This window comes from Triturus cristatus, chromosome 8 (assembly GCF_964204655.1).
Source record: "Triturus cristatus chromosome 8, aTriCri1.1, whole genome shotgun sequence".
NCBI lineage: Eukaryota > Metazoa > Chordata > Amphibia > Caudata > Salamandridae > Triturus > Triturus cristatus.
Genome location: NC_140591.1, coordinates 62,668,739 through 62,683,892, shown reverse-complemented (window position 1 = coordinate 62,683,892; position 15,154 = coordinate 62,668,739).

Here is a 15,154-nt window from a genome sequence, read left to right as displayed (position 1 = left end):
TTGCAGCAATGCCGCAAAACTGGTCCCCAGTTAAAAAACCATCCTCTCCGCCCATGTCCGGTATGGCCAGTCTAACCTTGGTGCCAGGGCCTATTTGTTTTCATAGTCTGACCCGGGATGGGGTCTGAAAGGGGCTCTGGTGCTCGGGGGTCACAGAACTTGTGCCGCTTAAATGCAATATTATTTTTTTTAAAAGGTCAACAGTATGTTTTTAAAAGATCACATCTCTGAACACATACAGAGTAGCCGTACACATTAAATAAAATAACATAAGACACATTAAATAAAATAACATAAGAAAAACAGCTGATTAAGACATTAAACATTTGTAAAAAAAAAAATGCATCAAGGTATTCTTTCATTTTCCCAACTTACTTGATGTTTATTTACGAGTGAGCATGGAGTTTAACCCCTTCGGTGCTCATGACGGAACGGTTCCGTCATGAGCCACGGTTGAGCTGTGCTCATGACGGAACCGTTCCGTCATGACCACGCCCGCGCAAGAAACCGTCAGCACAGCGGCGGAATTTGCGCAGCATGGAAGGGGTTAAAGGCAGTCCAGGCTCCTCTTGCAGGCCCCAGTGCTGAGAAAAGAGCAGGTCTGTAAAGGAGGGGCTGGGGACCTCTGGGCAGGCACGCAGAACAATTTCCAGGAGAGGCTGGTGGGGCTGGGTCAGCTGGGGGCCTCTTCTACAGCAGCCGCCTTCCTCCTATTTTCCAGTTCTGGCTGGGTGGAGAGCAGATTTGCAGCAGCCAGGGATTCCTCACTGAATCCCTTTTTAGGTCTCGCCTAGTGTTGCAGCGCATGTGCTGCTCGCTCGGCGAGAGATATTGTGGATGAGGGGTTTTCAGAAGGGGACTCGAAGCCCCGCCCCTCATTTTCATTGGCTTGCGTCACTGTTTATGCTAAACGGTGGCCTGCCATTGGAAATGGGGTATTTTTGTTGCCGCCTTTTCGTCCGGCCCATCCGGACTGGCTCGTCTGCTTTGCGGCTGTCGCAAAGCAATTTCTTATCTTTAGTGGGGGGCCATCTATTTTCACTCAGCCGCGTGTTTATTTTTGCATCACGCTTTCACTTAAAGTGAAAGTGAAAGTGCGATGCAAATATAAACACGTGGCTGTCTTTTTTTTTTACATGTATGTCTGTAAACAATATATTTCTTGTGCTAGGACGTACCACGCCCGAAATGTGGAGGGGGTGCGGGGTACTGTGTGACGAACGTGTGGTGAAGTGACGGCCCACAGTTTAAATGCACAAGCTCTGCTTTCAGCCTACGATTGGACTGGAAGATGTTTCCTTCTTCCCTTTGCATTTTACGCCTGCCATGAGGTAGCTGTTTATGCACAAAGTAGCAAGTTATGTTCATTCTAAAAGCTCGCCCTACTCTTGTAACTAAAGATTCACTGCTTGTGATGCGTGCGGAGGTGGGCTTACCCCATTCTTTCTTCTGTCATCGTAGCATTGTAGCTGATGACTGCGTGTGTCTTTGGGACAGCAGGAGTAGGGGGGCTACATGCTAATAATGTGCTCTGTTTATCTCCGTTTATACTATTTTACTTGTCTCATTTACTGATCTGTGCACAGACTGCGAGGGCCCTATACACACCCTGTCCTGCTATGCACTTAGTTTGAATACGGGGGAGAGTTCGGTGAGGACTCGCGGGTAGCAGTCATTAAGGGCCCTAGGCACAGCCTGTGCTCCTGTGCACTCACTGAGGAACGTTTGCCAGCTCTGAAGCCGGGCTCTGCAGATGACAGCTCACAGGGAGCAGTCAGCGACGGGCCTAGGCACAGCCGCTCCCTGTACACTCACCGAGGGGTGTTTGCTACAGTGAGGTCTCTGTAGAGTGTGTGAGAGCTGCGGGCAGTATGCTTCTACACAAGGTCTGTGAGTGGCACCCTGTGCTCCTATACACCCAGTGGCTGGTGTCTGCTGCCCACGAGGGCTCTGTGCTGTGAGTTAGGGCTGCGAGCAGTCCGTGTTCTTCTGCAATGCCTCTCCGTTCCTCCCTCAGTCTTCCCAGCTCTCGGCCCAGCCCAAAGTTTCCACCCTCTGACTCCTGTCATTGGCAGCCTGCACAGTCTAAGTATGAACCGCCATGCATTCTTTTTTAAAAACACATCCTCTCCACTTTACGGCCAGCCGAACTATATGCTTGGTAAGTGATTAAACTGATGTGCGAGGCACTCATCGGTATTACCTCCAGATTCAGCAAATACATGGGAAACAATTTGCTGTAGAAATGTTATCACACACTGTCCCACATTTAATGCGCTGGCGTGCGCCTTTGTTGTGCATGGCGCAGCACTCATGCATGCTCTCTAGGGTACGGATCTTACTCCAGTCCCGCTCAGTCACTGCCTGTAGACTAGCAACTGCAACCACTTCAAAAAGTGAGATCGGTGCTTACACAGCAACACCTACACACCACATACACTCCATAACACATGGTTAAAAGACATTGTCTTTTACAACGCAATTTACAACGCCAATAGCTCTAACTTAAGCTAATGCGAGACCTATTGCATTTCCAATGCTTGTTCTTCTTTTCCAGGTGATGTCAGTCAGTCTGGGTGAGCCCGAAAATAAAGGGCATATGAGGTCAAGGGCGGGGCCACCACACCTTCCTGATGTGACCATTGTATTGGTCACAGTGGGGGCAGCCAGGTAGCGTCGGCAGCAAATGAGCTGTAAATCACTGCAGCATTAGAGCCATCAGAGGTAGCAGTTTTCCCACTGACGGCCCTTTCAGTGTTGTTTTTCAGGCCCCTGTCCCCAGATACAGAGGGGAAGGGGGAGGAGATCGTGGGCACTGCAGAGGCCCTCCTCAATATGCACCATACAGGGGCATGGCTAAATGATTAAGCTATCATTTTAATATGGACCATTCCTGCAGTCTTGGGACGCTTTTTTAATAAAAAGAAGTAGGGGAATGGACTGTAATAAATTTAAAAAGTAGGGGCACGCCGATGTATGGCTGCAACATGGGCTACTCCATCTACGTTTGTTCGTCATTATAGGATTGCTGAGCTGGAGCGTCTTGATTATGTTCTTGGTCACAGTATTTTACTCTATGAAGGAATAGAGATATTTCTGTGTGTGATCTTTGTATTATATTCAATTTTGATGTGATTGCAACTCAGTTGCCCGTTTTTGTTTACTTGCTATGTCTCATAGGTTAAGAAGGAAGGCGAGGGAGGGATGGGGAGGTAATGCTTCCATTCCTCACCAATAATGGCATTACTCCTAGTCTTTCTCCGTCGCCTTTCTTCGGGTTCAGTCCCGCACTCCCAGTACAGCACAACTCTGTGCCTGGTTTGGCTTGTTTTCGTACAGGAGGTGGACGGGTGGGAGGGTTTTTTTTTGTAGAGGGGAGGTGTCTAATATGAGGCGAGGGAGCCTCATACTTTAAGAAGAAAGGCAAGGGAGAAGGACTAGGAGTAATGCAATTCTTGGTAAGTAACTGAAGCATTCTCACTCACTCATACTTACTGATACTCAGGCCCAGGTTTACTAATGCTTTGCACTGTGTTTGCATCACTTTTGCAATGCAAACCCAGTGCAAAGTGTCAGGGTGGGATTTACAATCCAACGCAATTCCTGATCAGCGTTGGATAGTATTCCAAAGTAACGTAAAATCGCACTTTGCACTGCTTTGCATTATTTTGCGTCAAAGGGCGCTACACGGGTGGCGCATACGCATTCCATTCAACCAATCATGGGTTTTGATGCAAATCCTTATGTGCAAAGATTGGTAAATAGGAATTTAGGATGGCCCTGTTCCAGCTAAGTGTGCCCTGTTTTTTACACTATTAGTTAGTAGAATATAATTCACCATAAGAAAAATTGAAAACGGTTAGAAGGTTTGGAATGCGCAGCCGCCCCTGTGGTGTTGGCACTGATTTTGCCACCTCTGAGGCCAGGGGTCACAAAGAGCGAGCAAGGAGACGCAGCGGCCTCCCCTGGCGACCCCTACATTACGTCAGTGGTGCCCCTGCATGCTTTGTGCAGTAGGAGAAGGCGCCTGATGAAACAGTGTGTGGTGGTGCACAGGGCCCTGCGGTGTGAAAGAACTCTGGTGGCTACACTTCCTTCCAGCCCAATCAGTGCCTCTCTTGCCCGAACAGAGTGGTTGCTTTGTGTAGTTGAAATAGAGAGCGGACGTGACGGCCAAGCCTTGCAGGACATGATGACGTGTGGTGTTGGAGGCCTTTCCTGATCCAGACAATGTCCCGGATCAGTGGTCCCCCCACACAGCAGGAGATGGTACCGGGTGAAATAGGGAGCCGAGGTGGTGGGCCAGGACGTACAGCTCATGGACCGCGGTGGTTGGAGGCCTCCATTAACCAAATCAACTGTTCTTCTTGCCCAAGCACAGTCCTTTGTCAGCCATTGTCTCCATAAGTCATAAACGGTTATCGCATCCGAGAGACTAACACCTGAGATTGCCACCAACCTCCACTACTCGGTTTCTGGTATATACCGATGATTTCCTTTGTCCTCAAACCTCGCTCATGTGTTTGTGAAATACAGACTTTTTTGTTCGCTGTACCTCTTTGTGGTAACCATTCCCATACCGTTTACATATGACCTGTTTGGTCATCGACATTGATTTCCCCCAACAGCGTTCTATCCCATGGGACAACCTGTTGGTTCCACTGGGGCTCGATTCTGTTTTCCTTACTCTGCTGTCCAGCTAGCTTCCCCAATGCAGAGGTGAAGAGCTGGGGCTGTTTCCCCTCATCGTCGGGTCCTAGGAGGTGGCCAGAATTGGCCACTTCCTTCTTTTGCTTCTCCTATTCGATGCTTGCCCTCAGTTTCTGATACCTCTGATGCGGGTACGGGTTTGCGTATGCACAAGTTGTTTAGGAATTGGACATCGATAAGTGATAGCACAACCAAACCTGTGGCTGGACCAGGATATGGCATGGCACCATCAAATGCTTGAATATTAAATTAAGTCCATGGACCCCTGAATGTTGGGCCATTCACAACTGGTAGTAAAATGTGGCTATTGCTGTCACTGTGGATCTGTGCAGTTCGAGAGGTCTGTGATACAAACTTAGCAGGTAGACAGGTGGCATTTCCTCTCATATGGCTGCTGGGTGTGCACCAAGAATTAAAATGGCTGCCACTGGTCTTCACAAGGAGTCTGTGTTATTTGTGGTGAATAAAACCCTGTTAGAACTGGGCTACTGGGATAGTGTGTCACATACATTATAAAGCATGTGTACAAGTGAAGACTAAAGGGGTTATCAAGCATAGGGCAAAATGGGATGAGGGGCTGTAGGACCCCAAGACCAATGTAATGAAAGGCAATATTTGATAGCAGGAACTTTATGTAAATTCAGACTGCATTGCATATATAGGCCAACTGTTGCTGCGAACGATTAGTGTAATAGTGAATGTCAGCAGCTGGGTGGGAGGTTGCTGACCTCGCAAGGTAAGTGTGGGTGGAGCTAGGAATCGTATATATCTTTACATTACAAAGTTCTGGGAGGGCGATATGTTGGACGCAATATTATTACAAATTAATATTGTCAACCTTGGCGCAGTCATATGTATTCAACAGGTGTCCGACAGGTGTCTGCACCCGTTATACTGATGTGATGGAGGTGTGTCGGAGAGGTGTGGGCGGGGTGTGGCACAGCGGCCAGAGCGGCTGACTCCAGAGGGCCGGGTTCATGGTTCGATCCCCAGCAGCGGCGGCAGCTCGGCTCAGCATCACGTGGCTCTGGGCAATAGCTCACCTAATCTCCTTAACGGACCCAAGCACCTTGAAACCTTAAAGGGTAATATGTTTGTGCTTTTAAAATATGGAATAATATTAGAAGACCTGGACTTTACGAATGTCTTTGAAGTTTTCTTCTAGATTATCCGAGGAAAGGGCAACCCATCGCAGTAGCCACGGTGCCACCCTGCACTCAATAGTATACGTGAAAGACGGCAAGGGCCTCTTCAAGAAAGTCCCAGTTAGGTGGAAAAAATCACAAGGACAAACAAACTCTGTGGTTCTTGATTGAAGATGAAGATTGAATGAATGAATGAATGAAAGAATGAATATTAAACTAATAGAGCGCTAACTATGCCCAAGGGCGTCAAGATTAGTGCAGAAGTAGACAAGCAAGGCACCAAACTCTCCATCCAATGGATGAACCTTCCTAGCTGACGGGAACAAAAATCAAAGACAAAAATAGTAGCAAGTGGACAATGAATGCAACAAAAATTAACGGCTGCAAGTGTGCTGCGACACAGCCATCACTCAATGCATCATTTATATATGGTACAAACAGTAACTGACATCCCAAGAAAAGTTTCAACTTCATTTTTTATTGGGAAGCTCACACAGTAATTGCTGGTAGACCGCCATCTTGGAAAGGGCATTTCCTAATGCTTAGCCATGCCTATTTCTTCCGCTCGTTGATGAGGAAGGCGGAGAAGAAGACCATGTTTGACATCTTCTTTTCCCAAACTCTACTGCTCTTCCCACTTGATACTCCTCTCAAGTGGCGGAGCACCCCTCAGGGTGACCATGGAACTGCTGACTCGATCGAAGTCCCAAGGCCGCCCAGCGCGGCGTTCTATGACACCTTGTTGGGCCGCGAGATCAGCACGCCTTCCATCCGCCTCCCGTAAGCGCCTAGCACAGATGTAACACTGTAACACAGTTTGGATAAAAGTTACAGAATGCTTGGCTATCTTCTCAGGGCAATCACTACAACCCTTTATTTAACAAGCATTGGTAAAGCCAATAGGTCCTGCCTATGCGAGATTTATTAGCTTTGTCAATATTTTTTGGGCCATAATACAAAGCAGCACACTTGCTGTACAGCATAGCCAAAAATAAAATTTAAAAGCGTTATGACCCTGTCAACGCTGGCCGCCTCATAATGACTTTTTTTAGTAACTTTCAGGCATGTTGCGTAACAGCATGGCTAAAAAACGTTGATAAATCCAATAGACCTTGCATAGGAGAGACCTATTGGCTTTGCTAATTCCTGTCTCATATGCAAAGAGTGCCGCGCACTATCTCATAGTTCTGGCGGTCTAGGGGTCCTGACCTTTGATTAAAGAGCAGTGTGTATGTCCTAAATGTACAAGCTCAGGGCCCTGACTCTTGTCTCCATGAAGGCAGATTGCATGAGTTCAGTCCCGAATAATCATATCGGTGCATCAGCAGACTCAGCAACCTTGTCTGTGACTCCGGGAGTTAAATATGCGCTGCTGAATTCACAGATGCGGGGAGGGCCAGTCCTGCCCTTCATGCTTCAGGGGCCGGCAAAGATGGTAGCTGAAGTTGGAGTCATTTACAGCCCTAAGGACCTGCAATGCTGTGTTGGAATGAATAATAGTAAAACCTTGTTCCTGATCCCTGAATTCAGTCACGATGCTGAGTGTCTTAAACCGCCTACCTCACCCACCCCTCCAGCAGCGCCCCAACTTCCTGGGTCCTCTGCTTCAGAACCAACTCTGGGCTCTTAATTCCTCCTGTGGGAGGTGGGCGGGGAGGGTCGTCTCAAACACTCCTGAGCAGAGACCACCCACAGTCTGCCAGCCGGCACCTGTCTGCTATCCCTGGCACCTGTCGGCACCTGTCTTCTGTTCACAGCACCTGTCTGCTATCCCCGGCACCTGTCTGCTGTCTCTGGCACCTGTCTTCTACCCCAGCACCTGTCTACTTCCCCGGCACCTGTCTTCTACCCCTGGCACCTGTCTGCTATCCCCGGCACCTGTCTTCTGTCCCAGGCACCTGTCTACTGTCCCCAGCACCTGTCCGCTGTCCCCGGCACCTGTCTTCTGTTCCCGGCATCTGTCAGCAAACCCCGGCACCTGTCTTCTGTCCCAGGCACCTGTCTGCTGTCTCTGGCACCTGTCTTCTACCCCAGCACCTGTCTGCTACCCCGGCACCTGTCTTCTGTCCCAGGCACCTGTCTGCTGTCCCCGGCACATGTCTTCTACCCCAGCACCTGTCTGCTACCCCCGGTACCTGTCTTCTGTCCCAGGCACCTGTCTGCTGTCCCCGGCACCTGTCTTCTGTCCCTGGCACCTGTCTGCTATCCCCGGCACCTGTCTTCTACCCCCGGCACCTGTCTGCTGTCCCTGGCACCTGTCTTCTATCCCCGGCACCTGTCTGCTGTCCCCGGCACCTGTCTGCTGTCCCCGGTACCTGCCTGCTATCCCTGGCACCTGTCGGCCCCTGTCTTCTGTCCCCAGCAACTGTATGCTATCCCCGGCACCTGTCGGCACCTGTCTTCTGTCCCCGGCACCTGTCTTCTGTCCCCGGCACCTGTCTGCTTGTCCCCGGCACCTGTCTGCTGTCCCCGGCACCTGTCTGCTATCCCCGGCACCTGTCTGCTATCCCCGGCACCTGTCGGCACCTGTCTTCTGTCCCCGGCAACTGTCTGCTATCCCCAGCACCTGTCTTCTGTCCCCGGCACCTGTCTGCTGTCTCCGGCACCTGTCTTCTGTCCCCGGCAACTGTCTGCTGTCCCAGGCACCTGTTTATGCTGTCCCAGGCACCTGTATGCTGTCCCCGGCACATGTCTACTGTCCCCGGCACCTGTCTGCTGTCCGGATGGTCACACTGCAGAGGAGCACACAGCACATTGCCACATCCTGGGCACGAGCCGAGTGGAAATGCAGCAGCAGGCGATGTCTCTGCCTGAAGTGCTGAGAGCTGGGGGTCAAAGGGCGGTTGTGAGTTTTCTCTACGGTGTTGAGACAAGGCGCACGCTGTGGCGCTATAATAGTAGGTGGTGCCTATGTATGGAAAACTGGTTGGAGCACACGCATACATTTCTGAGTGCGGAAGTAAAACAGCTTAGTTAAGGAGTCAGACCCCTGCAGCTCCCTTTGAACAAACCATATGCCCCTGGCCAAAGTGTTAATCCCCCTTCTCATTACCCACCCGCTCTCGCAGCTGGAGTTCGTAACTCAGCAGAAACACACAGACACGTGTTTACATCTGTAATTACTTTTTTACATGATAACAACATTGTTACACAAGGAGCGTGCACTGCACACTTTGCAAACACATAGCTCCTGTCCGGCATCTTCCAGGCACTAGTATTTCCAGTGTAAACGGAAATTCGCTTGTTGAGATCAATGTGACTGTTGTGTAAGAGCCCTCCTCAATCTGTTATGTAATGGTGCGAGGGAGGTCTGGGGGGGGAGGGAGGGTGCAGATTACCGAAATGGATTGGCAGCATAGGGCAACAAGCAGCAGAGTGAGAAGGACGAGGCAACAAGCGCCATGGTGGGGAACGGGGCAACAAGCAGAAGGGTGGGAGGGACGGCGAGAGGGACAAGGCAAGAGGAACAGTGCAACTAGCAATGGGGGTGGGGGGGAGACAGACGGGCCAACAAGCAATGGGGAAGGAAGTTTGGGGACAGCAAGCAATGGGGTGGAAGGGGCGGGGCATCTAGCAACAGGGCGAGGAGACAGACGGGGCAACAAGCAATAGGACAGGACAAGCATTGGCATTGCCAATAGGTCTCGCTTTTGGGACCTTATAAGTATTTAGTTATGCAACTGTTGCATGGCTAAACACTTATAAGGTTCCAAAAGCGAGACCTATTGGCTATGCCAATGCTTGTTTCAGATTTGGTATCGGGGAGGGACACCGGCTCAGGGAAATAAAGGGGCCCAGAGAAAAACAGAAGTACGGAAGACAGATGGGTGGAGAGAAAGACAGAGAGGGTGATAGAGTGATAGAGACAGGGGAACTGCAGGGACAAAGAGGGTTAGGAAAGAAGAGAGAATGAGATAGAGAGACTCAGAATGAGGGACACAGATGAGAAGTCCACATGTAATAGTGTTGCATTACAAATAAGCTAAAACACGACAACACACCGTGAAAGCAAACCAACATCTCATGCAATTTCTCTCGAAACGCTTTGCCGAGGATTTCAGAAGATGCTGTCCAGAATAGTGTGAAAAACGCACCCGGATTTTGACGACAAACAGTGATTTTGTATTTGCAATCACAAGAAGCCAATAACCACATGTAATAGTGTTGCATTACAACTAAGCTAAAACACGACAACACACCGTGAAAGCAAACCAACATCTCATAACGGCTCATGCAATATCTCTCGACATGCTTTGCTGAGGATTTCAGAAGATGCTGTCCAGAATAGTGTGAAAAACGCACCCGGATTTTGACGACAAACAGTGATTTTGTATGTGCAATCACAAGCCAATAATATATACACCGACGCTGCAGAGGGGAGAGGCCAGGCGAAAGTCATCGTGATCACTCTGAAAGCAAAAGTGATCACGATGACACGCTAAAGCAGCGGGGGGAGGGGCATGGTGCTGAAGGCTGGCGCAGGAAAGGCAGATGGCTGGGCGAGAAGGGAGGGGGAAATGCGAGGAGCAGCTGTGCGCATGCACGCCATTGTGCACTGATGGTTATAGCAAGCACAAAAATGTGGGTAGCACTTTCGAAACCCACCTACTAAATGTCTCGCCAGACCAGCACATGCGCTGGGTCAGGCGAGACCTAAAAAATGGGGCAACAAACAGTGGGGTGGGAGGGACGGGACGGGGCAACAAGCAATGGGGTGGTAGGGATGGAGGGAGGGACAGGGCAACTAGCAAGAGGAAGGGAAGACAGAAGGGCCATCAAGTGATGGGGCTGGAAGATCGGGGGCAACAAGCAGGGGTGTAACGAAACTTGATAGGGCCCACCACCTACAACTTTGATCCTAGACCCAGTCAGTGTACTGTGCTGAGGGGACCCCTGGAGGTCCGGGTTCCGCCGCACTACAGGGGCTAATGTTATACCACTGGCTACAAGCAACGGAGTGGGAGGGACGGTGGGAGGGACGGGGCAGCTAGCAACAGAGAGAGGAGACAGACGAGGCAGCAAGCAATAGGGTGGGAAGAACGGGGCAATAGGGAATGGGGTGGGAGTGACAGCGAACAATCGATAGGGACAACAAGCAACAGGGTAGGAAGTACAACAGCAACAAACAACAAGCTCATCCCGAGCCCGACCAGCAGAAGGACACCTATCAAGAAATTAATCAGTACTTGGTCCGTGCTCCAGCAAAGGGACATAAGGAGAAAGTGAAACTGGACGCACTGATTAATGAGAAGCAAGGAAATGAGAGTGACAATTAAGCCAACTAATGGTAAGTAATGGGTGGGATTAAGTAAAGGTAACAAAAGATTTTTCACACAGGACAGCACACTACTGCTGTCTCAGACAAGCCCTAAAAACTGCTTCTTACCCATTGAAAAGCATACTTAGTACCAAAAGTAGTGCGCTCATTACTATTTTAAACACGTATTTAATAGATATTCACGTTAGGAGATCTGGGCGCTTTAGAAAAGTATCTGCAGTTGGCAACTCTAAACTTTGTGTCGTCCGACATAACTTGATCCATTCTTGAATCTTTATGTGACATTTTAGATTTAAGTGACAGGTCCTTCCTTACTGAAAGTATAATATATATTTTATCTCTGAGTAAGGTGTGCCGATCATAGGTCAAATAGTGGAGGATTATTTCTTTTCATTTCTTTGAAACTGAATAACTAGTACTTTTTACACCTTCCTTTACATCCTGGTCCCCGGATGCCCTTGCTTCCGACACCTGCCCTGAACCCCACCATGACCTCTCCATCCGCCAGGGGGAGCAGTGGTGCCTTTGGGTGGCAGCCTCCACTCCAGACACCTGCCCTGAACCCCACCATGGCCTCTCCATCCACCAGGAGGAGCAGTGGCGCCTTTGGGTGGCAGCCTCCACTCCAGACACCTGCCATGAACCCCACCATGGCCTCTCCATCCACCAGGGGGAGCAGTGGCGCCTTTGGGGGGCAGCCTCCACTCCAGACACCTTCCCTGAACCCCACCATGGCCTCTCCATCCACCAGGGAGAGCAGTGGTGCCTTTGGGTGGCGGTCTCCACTCCAGACACCTGCCTGAACCCCGCCATGGCCTCTCCACCCACCAGGGGGAGCAGTGGCGCCTTTGGGTGGCAGCCTCCACTCCAAACACCTGCCCTGAACCCCGCCATGGCCTCTCCATCCACCAGGGGGAGCAGTGGCGCCTTTGGGGGGCAGCCTCCACTCCAGACACCTGCCCTGAACCCCGCCATGGCCTCTCCATCCACCAGGGGAACAGTGGCGCCTTTGGGTGGCGGTCTCCACTCCAGACACCTGCCTGAACCCCACCATGGCCTCTCCATCCACCAGGGAGAGCAGTGGCGCCTTTGGGTGGCGGTCTCCACTCCAGACACCTGCCCTGAACCCCGCCATGGCCTCTCCATCCACCAGGGAGAGCAGTGGCGCCTTTGGGTGGCGGTCTCCACTCCAGACACCTGCCTGAACCCCGCCATGGCCTCTCCATCCACCAGGGAGAGCAGTGGCGCCTTTGGGTGGCGGTCTCCACTCCAGACACCTGCCTGAACCCCACCATGGCCTCTCCATCCACCAGGGGGAGCAGTGACGCCTTTGGGTGGCAGCCTCCACTCCAGACACCTGCCCTGAACCCCACCATGGCCTCTCCAGCCACCAGGAGGAGCAGTGGCGCCTTTGGGTGGCAGCCTCCACTCCAGACACCTGCCCTGAACCCCGCCATGGCCTCTCCAGCCACCAGGAGGAGCAGTGGCGCCTTTGGGTGGCAGCCTCCACTCCAGACACCTGCCCTGAACCCCGCCATGGCCTCTCCATCCACCAGGGGGAGCAGTGGCGCCTTTGAGTGGCAGCCTCCACTCCAGACACCTGCCCTGAACCCCGTCATGGCCTCTCCATCCACCAGGGGGAGCAGTGGCGCCTTTGGGTGGCAGCCTCCACTCCAGACACCTGCCCTGAACACCGCCATGGCCTCCCCATCCACCAGGGGGAGCAGTGGCGCCTTTGGGTGGCAGTCTCCACTCGAGACATAAAGATGTGAAAGCAGCCCCCAGACTCCGAGAGAAGCCACATTATACCGCCTCTGAGACGGGATTTATGGGGTAACGGAGGTTATTCCGCTCTGCCCAGATATTAAAGTCTCCCACGATGATTACCTGTTTAGAATCTGAGCTAAGCATGCTCATAAAATCTCAAATCTGTGCTTGGACGTCTGTGGTGACGCCCAGAGGCCGATAGATCACCGAGGGGGACACAGAGCAAGGGCTCCTTGAAGTTATTCTCACCACTAAATATTAACAAGGGGTCTCTTGAATAATTTCTAGTTTACCGACTGTCGAGGAGTCCATATGAATCAATTTGACTGCCCCCCCTCCTTTTGTGATTGCGATTATGAATCAAAAAGCTGGGGAGTGGGGGGGCGGGTGGGGAGGGGTTACACTGATGAATGGCTGTTCTGAAGAGATTCTGCAGCCATGTTTGTGTGGGAGCGGCCATATTGTCTCACCGTTCATCAAACAAGCCATGACCGGACATGGGGATGAGGGTATGAGGGTGCGGGTGAGTGTTGGGTGCACAGCTCGCGACACCTTTACGGCATCTGTCCTAGAGCACAGGAGCGGTCATCTTTCGAAAGGATTTCCACTACGTGTGTTGCCATCTCCACAGGAGGCCTAGTTTAGGCTTCAGTGGGAATGGAAAGGCCACAAGTGTCTTAAAAATGCCCAATAATAAGAGGAATCCACCGGTAGAAACCCCCTCACCATACTTGGCGTGCGGTGAAGAGAATTCCACCGGTGGACTCTGTTCCGGTTGAACCTCTTCCTGCAGCACAGCTGCAAAACTTGATATAATCTGCCAAGGGTCTTAGCCACAGCAATTCAAGGGCTGCCAGGTGTGTGCCCCAGAAATCTTTAATGTATTTCCTGTTTCTCTCTCCCTCTCTTCTGTTGAGAAGTAGCCCCATGATGATAATGGAGCTGATTAAGAAATCCTTTTCTTGAGTGTAAGCTACACATTTTTGCTAATTCACATACAGGTTGGAACCCCCAACCCATGAATGAATAGAGCGTGCGACCACCCTTCTGAGGTAACTGGGAAAGAGCAAAGACATTTTTTGGATGGGAGTGTGATCTTGAACCAGTAGTGAGTCAAGGAAGTTGCACGGTATTCCATATTGTAGTCAGTCCTCTGTTCACAGGGTGAGGAGCGGGACCAAGGGTTCGCAAGCAGAATCATGGCACAGTCGCTCCAGTCTTAAGACCCCTCAGGCTGTACCCCACAACCTCTCTGCAGCCTCCACCTGGGAGAAGGTGGAAGTTTCACCTTGCACCACCACGCCTCCACCTGGGAGAAGGTGGAAGTTTCACCTTGCTCCACCATGCCTCCACATGGGAGAAGGTGGAAGTTTCACCTTACACCATCACGCCTCCACATGGGAGAAGGTGGAAGTTTCACCTTGCACCACCACGCCTCCACCTGGGAGAAGGTGGAAGTTTCACCTCGCACCACCACGCCTCCACCTGGGAGAAGGTGGAAGTTTCACCTCGCACCACCACACCTCCACCTGGGAGAAGGTGGAAGTTTCACCTCGCACCACCACGCCTCCACATGGGAGAAGGTGGAAGTTTCACCTTGCACCACCACGCCTCCACCTGGGAGAAGGTGGAAGTTTCATCTTGCACCACCATGCCTCCACCTGGGAGAAGGTGGAAGTTTCACCTTGCACCACCACGTGAAGCATGGTAGGAAACAGTGTTGAGACATTGGTGCCATTTTACACGTCCACCTTCCACAAGACCCACATTTTCAGGTCATGGTCGTCTGATCAGCGATTCACAGGATTCGTCAGTCCTGACACCCCATATGAGGCAGCCAACAATGATGAGTGCACAGGATTGAACTATGTTGGTTTTCAATGAGTCCCATTACAGCTTTTGAGCCCACAACTCCACCTGCCCAATCTGCCCCTAGCAACACCAGCCCTTTTCCATTCCTTCTCAGGCAGAACTCCTTTCACTCTGGTTTCCCTTTGTTTGCCATGACTCTCTGTTCCACTGACTCTACCTTGGGCTGGATGAGATTTATTAAAGCCATCAATTCTTTCTCGTTTGGAAAATTGAGACGTGTCCTCTGCCTGCTGCATCTGCCTTGTTGCTGGCAAAAGTGATCACTGAACACGGTGCAGGCGTCAGGTCTTGAAGTCGTCCCCCCGGGGCCCAGGTTGTGACTATCCATTGTGTGCCTTCCCCGTTGCGCCCCAGGATCTGTACTGTGTCTGTCATGGTTTGA